At 30.5% G+C, this 16,439-nt stretch overlaps 1 pseudogene; it reads right to left on the bottom strand.

Moving 5' to 3' along the window:
* Nucleotides 1-7,839: 7,839 nt before the first annotated feature.
* LOC129289910 (probable LRR receptor-like serine/threonine-protein kinase At1g05700) lies at nt 7,840-16,113 on the bottom strand (annotated as a pseudogene).
* Between the last annotated feature and the right edge of the window lie 326 nt (nt 16,114-16,439).

The raw sequence follows: 16,439 nt of genomic DNA, 5'->3' as shown, positions 1-16,439 counted from the left end.
GCATTGGCCTGCAGATAGTTCACATATTTTACATATTTTTACCTCATTTTTATTGGCTGTTTTGCACTTGTTTTGGACTATTTGGGTTTAATTGGTTAATAAATTACAATTAAAGGGAAAAAATATTTTTAGGGAATTGTTGTGATTTATTGCATATCTTTCCATATTATATTGAATATTATTTTAAATTTCTTAAAATTCATTTTCTATTGATTTTATAATTTTTTGTGTAGGTGACTATATGAAAAAGAGAAGAAGCAACAGGATAAAGGGAGAAATTCTTCTCTCCAATTTTCCTTCCCTTTTATTTTATTTTTTCCTCTTAGAATTCTTTTTTTTTATTTATTAACCATTTAATAAATTTCCAAATCAATAATATTTTCCTCCAAAAATTTCAGAAACCTCACGTGCTTACCCTTATATGTTCGGATCATCATTATCATGGTTTCATCTGATCTCTTTCTTCTTCACTTCCACCGCTTCACTCTTTCTTCTTCTTAATCTTGCACATGTCCTCCACTCAATTCCAATTATGATTTGATCAAAATCATCTCCATATTGTCCGATTCAAATTCTTAAATAAATTCGGTCCACATCTCAATTCGTCCATAAAAATCGCACAGAATTTTACTTCTCACAATGGTCGAGCTTCTTCGTGGATTTGGAGATTTCTTGGGGGGAATGATGCAAGGCTAGATCACTTGGATTCCAAGAGCAAAGTCGATGTGCATGAGTTCTTGATCTTCAAGGAGGCTAATCGATTTTAATTCTAGTTTTCTTCTCTATTATTCTAGTTGCAATTTTCCAGATTTTCAAATTTGGTTTGTAGGATTGTAACTAGTACACTTTAAGTATTTGATTAAATGCTTGAGACATTTGATTGAGGAGAACTTGTATTTTGGCTATTGGAATGTCGGTTTCTTTGCTAGATTTTTGAGCTTCATTGTTATATTCGCATGCTTGCCTTGTTCTAGAATTGGTCCGATGTATTAAATGGTGTGATTGCATTGTTAAATCATTGGAAACTTAATTTGAATTTAATCAATTGTTTAATTTCAAATTAGGTACTGTTAGTGGCTACTTCTAACAAGTCCAATGGCAATTTACACATTAAGAACTTAATGAAGCAAGTTTAGTTAGTCATATGATTGCTAGATTACAGGATTGTATGGTAACTATGCTTGCTAATTAATATAATTATTATATAATTAATATGAACATATATATTATTACTAATTACTATATAATTAATATGAATATAATAATATAATAGTTATTATTTTAAATATTCTTAATAATATAATTATTATTATAATTACAATAAATATATTTATAATACTATAATATTTTTATTAGTAGTATAATTATTATGCTTGATAATTAAGAGATATATGGTGAGCTAATAAATGGCTAATTAAGTTTAATAAATATAATTTGATAAATGCTTTGAACCCTCAGATGTTGTTTCCCTAGAGTCACTCAATTTTTTAATTTTAAAATGAATAAAAATAATGATAAATATAATATTTATTATAATATTAACTTTATTATTAATATAATAATAAAAAATTATTACTGTTAATTTATTATTACTATGAATAATATAATTATTATAATTTTAATAAATATAATTATTATTTAATATGATCATCGTGATTATTGTTATAATAATTGTTTAATTACTATTAATATAACAATATATTAAATATTATTATTATAATTATTATGAAATTATAATACCTATAATTATTATAATTAAAATAAGTACTATAACTATTTTATTAGCATAATTATTTTTATTGCTAAGAGATAAGTAGCTTATAGCTAAAATAAAGATTGATAGCGAAACCTTCAGGTAACATTTCTTAGTGGAAAAGCTACTGAGGATTATTTAATTCTTTTTTTTTTTTTGGAAGAACGTTTTTAAGCAATTCTCAAATCGTTTTTAAATAACCCTACAAGTCAGGTTAAACATGAGACTTAGTTGATTTTTCTTGAATCTTTTTAATCTATCTAATTATAAATACTCAAGTTGAATTTGAGAGATTGATAGCGAAACCGTTAGGTAAAAGTAGAGCCGGTAATTCGGGCGGGCCGGGCTCAATTCGGGCCGGGTTTATTCGGATCGGGCTTAAAGAATCCTACTCTTTCTAAAAAGCCCATATAGCCAAGCCCGACCCTAACACCTTCGGGCTTATTCGGGCTGGCCCGAATACCCGAAACTTTTTTAAAATATTTTTTATTTTTTAATCAATTTTAATTTTTAAATAATTTTATTAAGCATAAAATATTTTTTAACTTAAAAGGAATAAAAAATAATAACTTATTAACTTTGTAGTTAAGTACTTAAGTAGCTCTGTTACTATTTTATTGTCTTATGTGTAATTTATTCATGAATGTTTCCTTTACTTGTAAATTGATGTCTTATTTATTTAAATATTTCCCTTATCATGGTTATATAAAATATTTATATATTTTAATTGAATCATATTATTTTAATTACGATCAAGTTAATCTCAATTCAACTACGATTAGACCACTAATTTAAAATTATTGTCCTAATTAGTTCAAAGTTTTTAACAACTATTAAATAAACTGTACTTTTTGTTTTTAAGAATATGAGAAAATAGCCATCATTATATTATATAAAACAAAATCATTTAATTATGGGTAAAATATTATTTTTTTAAATTTTTTCTTTAAACTTTTATATTATTTAAGTCTTATATACAAAGGTTATTTACTTTAATTCATTCTTAATTTTTAACTAAGTCTGACATGGATGATAATTAAATAATTATCTAAAAATATTAGTTTATTTACTATGTTTGTTTAGTAGTAGAGCCGGAATTTGTACATGCCCAAATTTTATTTTTAAAATTATTTTTAATTTAAAATTAATTATCTTATTTTATAAAAAATATAAAATATAATTTTTGAACAAGAAAATGGTGTATATGACTCAATTTTTCTAAAAAAAAGATTGAGTCTTAAAGTATAAAAATTAATATTAAAATATATTTTAATTATTATTTTGAGATATTTTATTTGATTAAAAATTATAAAAATAGGAAAATATAATATTTTTATTTTTTTTAAAATAACTATAGTAATACACTCAAATATATGGTATTTTAAAAAAAATGATATAAAACTTTAAAAATAATTAATATTTATTTTATTATATATATTTTTAAAAATATATTTTTTCTATTCGGGTATTCGGGCTAAGCCCGAACCTGATCGGGCTTGGCCTGAATTTTCTCGAGCTTATTCAAGCCGCCCGAATAGGCCCGAACAATAAAAAAATATTATTTTATTCGGGCTCGGGCCTAAATTTTTCGGGCGGGTTCGGGTTGGCCCGTCGGGCTTAGCCCAAATTACCGGCTCTAGGTAAAAGTATTTCAGGGCTTCAAATTATTTCTATTTTAGTTTCAAGGGTTTTTTATTTTTATTATTTTTTATTATTACAATTAGGTAGTGTTTCGCGTTAATTGAGATGCTACCTAAATTATTCAGAAACATCAAGCTGTAGCATTTTTCAGAATAAACGCTACCTCTTGTTCAATTTTAAAAATTATAAATAAAAAATAATAATTGACAAGCAGTACCATTTCATATTGAAAATACTGTAACATCCTAAGTTTTTAAATTAGAAATTTTTAGTATTTCCAAGGGTATTTTGGTCAATTTAGATAAATCATTGATTAATGATGTTTATGAGAGACTAATATAGTTTTTGAATCCTTGGACAGCCTCAGAAGAAGGCTAGATTGATATTTGAGCGAGTCATGGCACGGAGTGAAATTTAAATTGTGGAGGGGCTCTATGCTGGCAGGCCTGCAAAAATCAGCATTTATCAGTTCGCGAAACCCAACCGAAACTAGAGGGAAAAAGGAAGGAAAAATGAGAGAGCAATGGTGAGAGCTCGTGTACTCCTAGGGCATGATCCTTAGACTACATTGAATGTATTTGAAGTTTAAATCATCATTGGGTAAATTTCACATTCCATCTCCTCCCTCTTTATGTGAAATTTCTAACTTAAGAGGTATTGTGGGGCTTGTTTTCAGTTTTCTTGGATTTAGATCGAACCCATTGGCTTACTTAAAGTCATGAAGAGTTAAATCAAGCCTCTAACTCTAGGTTTATGAGTTTTATGGTGATTTAGAATTTTCGTTGAGGGTTTGGACAAACCCTAAGCATAATTTGAGAATTTTTGGATAATGTGGATAGTTGGATGGTGATTTTAGTATGTTGGAATGTTTAATAGGATGGTTATAGTGTTTTAAGAGGGTTAATATTGTTAGATAAGAAATTTGAGTGTTATGGGTACTTAAAACCTAATGAATTTGGGGTTTTCTGGAATGATAATTGACAATTATCACTTGATTGGGTAGATTGAATGTTGCTCAAGATATATCATGTATATAGAGTGTGTGGAGCTAACGTTAAGCCATAGTAACTCTTTTGTGTGATAAAGAGTTGAGGTAATGGAATAATTTATACTATTTGATTATATTGCCTAACTGTTTGTGAGTAAATATGTTAAATTTGTTACTTGGGATTTGATAACCCTGCATATTACGAAATGTAATTTTGTGCATAAAAATTATTTGCAAACAATGAGAATGGTGAAAGTTTACATGGATTGGTTAAGAAATTTGAAATGTATGTGTTATGTATGATGAGTATGAGCATGATCATATTAGAGGGTGGGAGTTCACCCGTAGGAAGGAGTAGTAAAAGTTCATATGATATGTATCTCCTTAATATCTAGTGAGACACAATATTAGAAATTTTCTCCTAGTATTCATGCAAGATACGGTGTTGGAGAGTAACGCTCCTTAGCATCAGTGATGCAGTGTTGAAGTAATGACACCCCGATTCATGTGCGATAGGGGGAGACCATAGTTCAAAAGTGGGATAGGATACCTTTGACCGAGTGATCCTACCACTGAAGGTGAGCTTAGACCATTGTGAATGTGCACTTGGTTCAGGAGCCTATGGTTTCAGTCAAGGTAATATGGAGGTTTGGATGGTAGAATGATCATGCTAATGGTAAATGATTTGTGTTCATAGAAAAGAGTATGTTATAATATACTAAAAGTATATTTTAATGCTTAATAGCTTTACTTTTCTATGGTTGTGCATGTTAATTAATAGTAGTAAATTATTTTGTTACTGAGATTTTTATCTCACCCTGTTATTATATTTTACAGGTAAGGGCTCCGATAGGGACAAGGGGAAGAAAGGGGTGACTGAAAAGTGAAGAGTATTGTTGTATAGCTCTTTCCTTTTCTCTTTTTTGGGTTTGTAATGAATATTGCTATAATTTAATGCCAACTTAGGAATATGCCATTGTTTTGTTATCACTTATATAAGAATATGTGAAGTGTGCGTATCTTGACCCAAGATTAATGTTGTTATGATTAAATGAGGGTGCTTGGCCAAGATACAATTACAAGTGATATATTTGAAAAGATTTATGCATCAAAATGACCAAATCGATATGTGTATTAAGTTTTATCCACCCCTTTGTGTTGTTGTGAATTGAGGTTTTGGTGGTCATTTTAAGTATGAATGCTTAATAGTGTGGTATAATTGACTTGTTATGTTGTGTGTGGTCCATTTAAGATGGTAAAGTGGTTTTGAAGCTAATGGCATTTGGTAGTACGTTTTGGACACCTTTGAAAGTGTTTTGAGGTGAAAACAAACCATTTTGGGTTTAGGTATCCATCTTTTTAACGGATGATTATTTGAATGTGAAACCAGTGCCATTATCTAGAGGGCTCGAAGAGTTTCATGTGAACACTTGAACCACTCAAATCGGACGGTGAAACAATACGCTCCAAAAGTTTGAAATGCTATCATGACAGTAGGTGCACGCCGCAACACATGGTAGTTATGCCACAATACAAGTGCCTTTTAAGGAACTCGTCCCTCTATGCCATCTGTCGTGGCAGGTGTGGCTTGTGTCGCTGCGGATGGACCAGATTTTTAAAAATATTTCATTTGTATCAGCTTATTTTAAGTGCTATTTGATTTCCATGCTTCCATTACCATATTTAATTGATTTTAAACTTTAGTTTGAGCTCAAACAATACTTTTTTTAAAGGGTTTTCTTAGAATCCCATTGTTTTAAACTAATTACCTTTTTAAAGCCTTGGGTTATACTAACTTTTGCTTGGGATTTTATTTAATTCTGGTTATCACAACGGCTTGTAAGTGTGTTATTCTGATAATGTCAAAGCGGACATTACAAATATCACCTGATGTTTTTTAGTAGCAGTTTTTGCAAATGATTGTCTAATATTTGAACAATACATTTGATAGTTATTGGAAAATAATCATAAAAAGATATTACTCGATGGTTATTTTTGTCAATTTTTTGGTTTTAAAATCTCTATTCATCTTTGTTTCATTTCTCATTTGGATGCACACAGAAGCTTTGAAAACCACATTTTTGGCAATTCAACCACCATTTTACACCCTAATGATGTTGGGTTTATGACTCTTGGCTTTGTTTGCTTGTTCAGAGGCTTCGTCAGTTGCTTTCGTATTTTGTGGTTTCTTCTCAAATTCTTCCTATCTATTTTTTAGGATCCTCTCATCTTCCTAGAGGTTGGTTCTTGCTTTTTCCTCCTTAAACCAATCCTTCTTTTGAGTTTGTGGGTTTTGGATTTTAATTTATGGTTTTGGTGCTTTCAAATTTAATTTTCTTAGTTAATTCATCTTCTATTAAATTTTGAGTTAATTTAAATATCTCCATTATCCTTCCATTCATTTTCTTCCTATCCTTGGTGTTCCTTGTTATATATAAATTGGCTTTGTTTGTTGTTGTTGAGTATATACTTGAAAATACTTGTAAATTTGTTGTTGTGCTTAAGTGTGCTTGTAAACTTGCTATTAAGACTAGGGAAATACCTATTTTTAAGTTGTTATGTTGCTAATTTTTTTTAATATATAAAACAAGTTAAAAAGTATTTTAAGTCATTGGATTTAGTGTGGGTTATTTTAGAAAGAAACCAAAACCAATAGTTAGATCTTGAAATAAGCTTCATGCAAGTGCTTGAATCATCTTAATTGGATATCGAAAAGAGATGTTGTGTGGGTTGAAAATTTGATATGAGTTGTTGTCATACAACATGCACCACTACGACACATGGTACAGTGAAGGTTGGTAGCAACGCATGATGATGTTTGTCACAATGGATGTCCTCTATACCACATATTGCAATGCATATGCAATTGGCTACAGCAGATGTGCTAGAGTTGGCCCTTTTCACCTATTTTGAATTTTAGATCATATTTTCTTATTCTAAATGTTTACCCATACTTTCAATAGTTGATATAGTCTTTTTTAAAGAGATTTTAACTTGTTTTACATTTGAATTGAGATGAAATATGTTGTGATCCCATTATTTGATACCTTTTGTTTTAAAAAGATGCACTTTGGAACTTTACTACTGTAGTAGACCTTCAAATCTCGATCTTTCCTTTTTTACTGTGATTATTTCTTATGAATGATGGTTAGGCTTATCTACCATGGTAATGGTTAGTATAGGGCATTAATTTTAACTATCATGGTAATGTAGTTTAATTTGTGGGATAATTTAGAGACATAACACCTTAACCCTATTGAAATTGATATATTGATACTTATATTTTTTTTATTCTTATATGTCATTTCGCTCAAGAGTGATATTAAATGAAACTTATATATAAAGCCTTTAGAAATTCATAATAAAAAACAAATATTATCCTTTAACGATACATTATTTAAACCTGAGATGTAAGCATGATGCAAAGTGTTGTTTGGAGGAAACACAAGTATTGTGATTACCTAGCAGAGAGAATGGTCATTGATTCATAGTTCACAGTATAACCAAGTGAACTTCCTGTTATAGCGTCATGAGCCATCTCCAAAGCTAAACATTCTTGTAGTTCTTGCAATACATGACTTATGTCTGGCCTTTGCATTGCTGTTGCTGAAATACATGACATTGCTACTTCAACAGCTTTCCATGCTGATGTAATTCCAAATTCTCCAGCTAATCTTGGATCAACAATGCCTTCAATTTCCCCACATTCAATTTTAGGTTGAACCCAATCAAGAATGAAATTACTACTCTCAACTCCTCTTTTTATTGGAGGATGTCCAGTTATCAATTGAAGAAGAATCATTCCAAAACTATAAATGTCACTTTTTTTATTTAGGTTTCCAGACCTTTGAAATCTGCAAAATAAGAACTAATTAGGCTGAATTTTTAAAGTATAACAAACTATGTTTCAAATATTATGTTGTGTTGTTTAGTTTTGTAAAGAATGCCCTTAAAATTTTTCATTGATATAGTAGAGAATCACTTACTCAGGATCAATATAACCAGGTGTACCAGCTGGTTGAGTTGATAGATGAGAATCTCTTTCGTTTATAAATGCTCTAGACAACCCAAAATCAGCAATCTTAGCCACTTTAAATTTGTCTAATAAAATGTTAGATGGCTTCAAGTCTCTATGAATTATAGGAGTTTTACAACCATTATGAAGATATTCCAACCCTGCAACAACTCTTTCCAAATCATTATATTAGAACAAGGATAATATAATTAAGAATATAAATAAGAAGAGAGTGGATTTTAGTAATATATATTATAGTTTGTTACCTTTTGCAGCATCAATTGTGACTTGAAGTCTCTCATTCCACCTCAAAATATTTGGATTTTTTTCTGTAAACATAAAATTGACTCAATAAGATGTTTTAATAATAAAAAAAAGCATATATACATATATGAATATAAATATTTAGTTATTCAAATTGATTGATCTATCAAATTTAACTTAAAAAAACTAAATGATACTTTGAGTTGATGAAATAGATTTTATCTTGCCTTTATGATCCATGAATGGGATCTTATGAACTATATAATACTATTTAACACATGAAACCCATAAGAAAACTATCATCATCATTCATCAATGATACTATAAAGTTTTGAGCACAAGATATGAAACAAACCTGATAATAGACGGTTAAGGTCCCCATTATCCATGTATTCATAAATCAATGCCTTCATATCATTTTCATCACAATACCCAACAAGTGACACCAAGTTCCTATGATGAATAACTATTAAGAGTTGAGCCTGCTACAAGTTAAAAGTTAGATCCATCATAAATGAAAAATATTAGTTCGCCACCCAATTTGCCTAAATTTTAAATCCTTTGATTGAAAATTATAACTTGACTTTCATGTCTAACCTCTGACTCAAATTCCTTGTACCCTTGCTTTGATGATGGAGAAAGTAATTTTACTGCAACCAGAGTTCCATCTTCTAAAGTACCAAGGTAAACTTTCCCAAATCCTCCTTCTCCAATACGAGTTTTGAAATTGTTGGTGATATGAAGTACTTGAGAATATGAAAATTCTCTATTCTTGTGCTTTATGATTTCCATCTTTTTAGATTTGGTAGAACCTGAATCATTAAGTCAAGTGTTTTGAGGCCTTCAAAAATTAGTAAAAAATAACTTGGCTAAGAGATTAATTGGCTTTTAATTAGGTCAATAAATTAAATTCATCCAATAATTTGGCATAAAGCTAACACAAATGATAGGATTCCAAGTTCTGTAGAAACCATACAAGAATTGCAAACACATCTCTATATGCAACGAACATGTGCAAAGTTTCAAATAGATATATACCTTTTCTTCTCGTTTTGATTCCCCAAATTATCATCAAAGAAAGAAAGGCAATTATGACCAAACTTGCAATTGATACAATAAGAGGAACCATAAAATTGTGTTTTTTTGCATGAATCTGTTTGACAAAGGTCTAGATTGTTGTCTACCCTGGTAAAACATGAAGATAAACTATTAGAAAGTGGAGTAAATAAAGAGAAGTAACATGCATGTCTTGCATGCTGCATTTTCATGATATAGCTGCTAAATTTGGTTAATCATGAAAGTGCATGTGAACAACAATACAAGTTAGGGCTAAAGTGCATTTTTTCTTTAAAGTGTTTTTTAGAGAAACATGGTTATTTTAAAATAATTGCAATGTTCATACTGGCCCTGGACTATATGTCAATTAATGACAATTTTGACTGTTAACTGTAGAAAGAGAATCTAGTTTGATTGACATGTGGCAGCCTAGGTGGAGAAATATTTGAATTAATTAGGATTTTAATTTTCATCCATGACTTATTTGCAGAGGAACAACTAACACTAGTAAAGTTTAACCCTACTTTTTTTACTGACTATATAGAAGGAGTGTGTGTTCACAAAACGTTACCACATGACAATATGAATTTCCAAAGTTTAAGTCTTCTAAAACCTCTTGATTATTTTGAAGCATTCAAGTCAAGATGATGATGATGTTGAAACATACATGTAATGCTGCAAGTATGCATACACACACACACATAATATGGCATGGGTGTTGTATCATGTATAATGATATATGTACATGCCATAGCTACTTTTTTAACGAAAAAATAAAGAAAAAATTTAGGTAAATTGGGTTTCAAGAACTCATCAGGCCAGGACATGCCTGTAGGTTTAAAAAGTACTTACAATGGTACTTACAAATCGCCCATCAATAAAATTCTTACATCAACAGTAAAATTTAAACCCATGATCTTATAAATTATAAGCCAAATCCTTATTAATTGAAATAACATTTGTTGGTACATACCTTTTTTTAGTATAGGTGCCATGCAAGCTAAGGAATTCTTGTATAATTCTAATAAACTAAGGCTGTGGTTAGATGCGTGCATGTAAATTTGAATCAAATTCCTTGTTTGGACACCTAATTAAAGTCATTTTTTATCCTAATTCTTTTATATCCAAATCTATTTTTTATACTAATTCCTTCATAATTTGTAACACCCTCCAATCCTAGTTATTTGACGAACTTTCCACTTTATTATGTTAAATTTCTTCATAATTAATTTTTAATATTAAATTCATGGATTTTAACTTAGATTTTGAAAATCTTTTAAACTATACAACAAGATATTTTAAATACACTGATTTTAAATATGATATTTTAATTATAAAATTCAAATCAATTAATCCAAACATTATATTAGAGTATTGATAATTGATATATAATTTATAAGAAGTGAGAACTTTTTTTATTTTCATTCATCTGGTTTTTATTTCTTCCATTCTTCAAATTATCTAAGTGAAAATGACAATAAGGACCAAAGTTTTGCTTGATTTAGTCTTAAACTAGAATAAAAATAGATTTAGAATTTGATATTGAAGACAACTTAACCTTAGCTGTAAATTAGCCTTTTCTCTTAAAGCCTTAGGAATTGAACCAGTGAGCTTGTTTCCTTCCACATTACTGCATGATGGTAAAAGGATAATAAGTGAAAGTTTGAGGTACACGGCATCATATACAATTTGAGCATGAAAAGCTATTATGAAATTTATTAGGATCTTACATGTATTTTAAATTAGGAAGACTTGCAAGAAATTCTGGTAGTTGTCCAATCAATTCATTATTTGATAAATCCCTGTGAGCAAGAGGTAAGTGCTAAAAATATATGACATGTTAAATATGGTTTTGATGTTAAGAGCCTATCTTAAGCAACAACTTACAAGGACTCCAAATTTTCCAAACCAGCGAAGGATGTAGTTATTTGTCCTATAAGTTTGCTTGAGCTTAAGTTCCTACAATTTGTATTTCACAATTTGGTCACCGTTGTAAACAATTAACTAAAGGAGAGAAACACACACACACACACACACACACCCCTTATTATATTGTTCATACCTACTCTTCGCTTTCAAATAAGAAAAACTGCTATGTTTCTCCTTATTTTTATTTACAAGCAAAATCACAAATTTTAAAAGGAAGGGATTATATTCGAGCATTTAACCATCCTATTTGAATTTCTATCTATATGCAAGATATTGTTAGAGTTTTGCATTAATCATAAACTATGACTTATATTTAGAAGGACTCACCACACACTTATGTAGTTGTGATTAATTCTTATTGAATGATCCTCATTGAATGATTCAAATATACCTGATTATACTTACAATGAAATGATCCTTATATTGTTGTCATAGCTGCAAGTCAGACCAGGCCATGCAAAGTTAGATGGAACACATGGGTCCCCTTGCCAACTGGTTTTAGAGACCCCATAAGTTCGTTTGATTTCCATGATGGCATTGACTATGATCATGCAACAAATATAGAACCAAACAAAATATGGTAAAACTGCTGAAGCAAACAAAATGAAAAAGAAAAGGCAATTATTATATATATATATATATATATATTTATATATACCATCTTGTGTATACGTAGGGGAATTTGGTTGAGGGACAAGTTGGTAAATTTCATAGGCATTAAGGATAGGAGGAGCATCTGAATTAGCTGTTGCTGCAACTGTGAAGCTAGCATAACCTTTAGTTATATTATTGAAACGCAGGGTGACAGGCTTCAAGTATTCAAGACTAAGTTGTTGAGATTTAGAACAATTTTCATCATCACCATCAAAAGTGACATTGATAATCCTCTGGTGGCCAAAAGGAAGCTTTTGAATTTCAGCAAAATGAAGAAACAAATCATATTGTTCCCATGCATCATAACTCAGATTAGCAGTTAAAACATTGGAATTATTATATAGAGGCCTTGATGCAGTGTCTAATATCTCCAATGGCAATTCATAAATGGAATCTTCTAACTTTGATACACTTGTTTTTAAGCGATCATAATGGCCACCATCATCCAAAACCCATAATCGGTCATAAACGTCATCCTTGAACCTGCATTATATTTCCAAAAATATTAAGCAAATTATAAATCCTTTTTTTTGTTAAGGCTCCCCATATCCAAGACAAAGCTCTACTAACTAGTAGTTAACATAGCTGTATACCCGAGACTCAAATTTAAGACTATTGATTAACATGGTACTAGTTTAAGATTTTATTTGATTGAATTGGTGCAATTTTATTGGGTCGAGCATGGATGATGTGGTACACTGGATCCTTCTAAAAATATCTCAAATAGAAAGATAAAGTGTTTACCTGGCAACAGTGCGTGGAAGGCCAGAGCCCATATCCAATCTTGACCATAGTTTCAAGGGAAGAGGAGCAGAATAGAGATCATAGTTTAATGGCCTTAATTCCAAAGTGTTAATGAAAGGTGTGCCTTGTCCAGTGTTCACCAGACACACTTGTACCTTTTCTATGGTGGCTGCATCCTGCTGCATAATTATTTCGTAGGATTTGAAAAAAGACGAATTAGGCAATTGAACTGTGTCCCAATAATTGACCCCCAGGTAAAGGTCAAACGTTGGAAGTTGGTTGTTATAGTCATAATTCTCATATGCAAAAAAAGCTCTCATCAAATATTTATGCTTCTTCGGATTCTCTTGTTTTGGTTTCAGAGTGTAACAATTTCTTTTTCCATATAGAAAACTTCTCAATGTCATTAGTTGTCGTGCTACCGTTGGATCATTGTCGAAGTTAACTTGCGGAGGTAGTTTATAATTGATTCCACTTCCGATGAACTCTTCATCTGTTTGGTACCACAACCCAGTTACTTCATCTACGTAATCTTTGCTTGCTCCACAATCTATGCTTATGAAACCTACAATACAAGGAAACAAGAAATTTGATGAAAATTTGCGACAGAATATAAAGAGTCATAAATGCATTTCAAAATTATTCCAAATTCCATCCCAAATATTTATCCTGAATTTTGTATGGCCAACTTGGGACAACAAGTGGTGTCACAAAAAATTTTGGAACTTATATATTTTCCTTATTATTTAAGCTCCCCATCATTAAGCACCACAGGCCATATGTGCAAAAAACAATTTATTTTTATTATTAGACCAAAAAATAATTTAAATAATCTTTATCTTTTACGCAGGTGAGGTGTTTCTAATAACTAACTAACTAAATAAATCGATCTGTTCATATCATTCTCCATTATGAAGGAAGATTTCATCCCATTAATATTGTTTAGAATTATAAACGGAAAATACCAATTCAGGATCATGCACTCTACTTTAATCAGGTTTGTTTTTAGTCATACTAATTTTGTTCCATGATTTCTCATCGATTTTTGTTTGAAACGTTAGTCCCTTCATATATTTTGAAAAATATTCAAAAGATCATGAGTCAGACTAAACAATGTTACTTTTGCTTTAATCAATAGATCTAAACAATGTCAATTCTGCCATTAAAAAAAGGTATTCACAATTTCCACATCAAATTCTGATGGCAATGTGCAAAAAGCTTAGGGGAGTGATACCTCAGTTACGGACTAGCAGAAAGGGATGGAGACAGAAAACTGGTGGATAAAGATGTGAAGAATATCATTATAGATAGTAATTTGGATCAAGTTCAACAGGTCAACCCAACTAAATTCCAAAATTTTACAATTGGATTTGAGAGTTTAAAAGATTTTTTTTATTTCAAATTTATTTAGGCCATTCGAATAAGCATGAAAAAATTAGGGTCAAGCTCGAACCTGAATGAAACTTTGCCCGAATACCCATTTTTTTTTTAAATTTAGGTATTCAAACCAGCCTAAATAAACCCTGAAAACTCAAGGAGTTAAAGCTGGGCTTAGCTATATCGGTTTTTTTTATATGTTAGAGTATTTTAAACCTGATTCGAATAAGTCCAACTTACCTGAATTACCAACTCTAAATATCATTATGAAAATGGTTTCTCAACTTGGTGAAGGAGATGAACTAAAAGAACGCTTAGCCGAACAAAGAAAACTAGTGGGTAAAGCGGTGGAAGCAGTGGCTAAGCTTCGATGAAATCATCTTGCCTGAACACTGTCCGATAACAATCTAAAGGCAAAATAGATTCCAATGCAAATCCAAGAACACTCAAACTACAACCCAATATACTTAAGAATACTCACTCACAAACTCAATCAATTGCAAGGTTAAGTATGAAAACAAATGCTAAAATCAAACAAAATAAAGGAATTGAAATCCATCACCATGCGAAACAGAGTAGGCAGCAAAGAAAACAAGTTGAACCTTTAACAAAGCTGGGAGGAGGGATCGATCAGGTCAATGCAAACTAGAGAGAGGGAGAAGATGAATGACAGTCAAGGAAGAAGACGTGCTGAGGACGAATATGCTAAGAGGAAGGATTGCTTTTGTCCTCTGAAGATTACTATGAAAATAGTTGTGTTTCTTTTTAGTTTCTCTCTCATCTATTGCAGGGTTTATTTTAAGAAGCTACTTAGATTAGGTTTTCAAATAATCAGATATTTGATTTTTTTTTAGATTCTAATTTTTTTTAAATACACTTAAACTTTGTCTAAATGATTTTTTTTAAAAAAGTTCTTTTTTCAATTGAAAAAAAAAGCCAAAATAAAGGGCCCCTAATCCAATGCCTTTATGCTTTTTCTGACGTCATTCTCCCTCTCACTTGTGAACAACAATCATTTTAAGGAAGCGGACTCATTTTCCTATTTTTAATTAGACAAAATTTTTAATCAAACAATTTTTTTCAGGTCAGTAATTTTTCTTCCTAGTCATCTAATTATGTGTTTAACGGTGTTAAATCCCCTCAATAAAATTAACACATCATTTGGATCATCTCACGATGATTCTAAGTATTTTTCAAAATACAAAGACTAACAATTTAGATTAAACAAATAAAAGCGAAGAGAAAATATATATATATATAAATAAATTGTAAGGAGTAAAAACAAAATACAGTTAAAATATAAGGACCAGAAGTGACACTTAATTTTTCCCATCATAAAAACACACGCTTTCCCGCAAAGGTTTTGTTTGAAAGCTTATAATTAAAGAATGAACAGAACCCCACAGAAGAAATGAAAATCATAATTCTGAATCATGAAGAAATAATTATGCAGGAAAATTCACACCAATTAATCATCAATGCTTCAAATTAAAGTCAAGTGAGCAATGAACCAATAATTAAGGGACTTAGTCAAACACCCACATTTCAAAAAAAAAAAACAAGAAGAAGTAAACGTAAGTCCTTGCCTGAATTATTAGCTTCTGCAAAAACAACCTGTGTAGAGTGGCTAACGAGGATGAAGGAAACAAACACGTAGAAAACTCCGATCCACGTTGGTGTTCTCTTCATCATGTTTACAGGCAATGGGTAGCTCTGCTTTCAGAAGAAGTAGCAAATGAACGAATATAAATAATATCATTTTATAACCCAAGAGAAATAAAGTACCGTTCCCATGTAATGTAATAAAAGTACAAGGGTTTATTTTTGACTGGCCTTGGTCAAGTGTATAATGGGACCAATGCTTACTTTTAGAGACTTGAACTACTGCTTTGTGGTCAAGGAAAAAAAAAAGATTTAACTAACAGAGTTTGGATTTAGATATAGTCCCTCGTCAAGGGTGAAACCAGAACATTTAAAAAAATTTAAAAAGAAAAATAATACACCTTCCCTTAAAAATT

This window comes from Prosopis cineraria, unplaced genomic scaffold (genome assembly GCF_029017545.1).
Source record: "Prosopis cineraria cultivar Desert tree isolate PC_DT_omini unplaced genomic scaffold, ASM2901754v1 PC13, whole genome shotgun sequence".
NCBI classification, from domain to species: domain Eukaryota; kingdom Viridiplantae; phylum Streptophyta; class Magnoliopsida; order Fabales; family Fabaceae; genus Prosopis; species Prosopis cineraria.
This window is presented reverse-complemented; position numbering and strand designations above follow the sequence as displayed.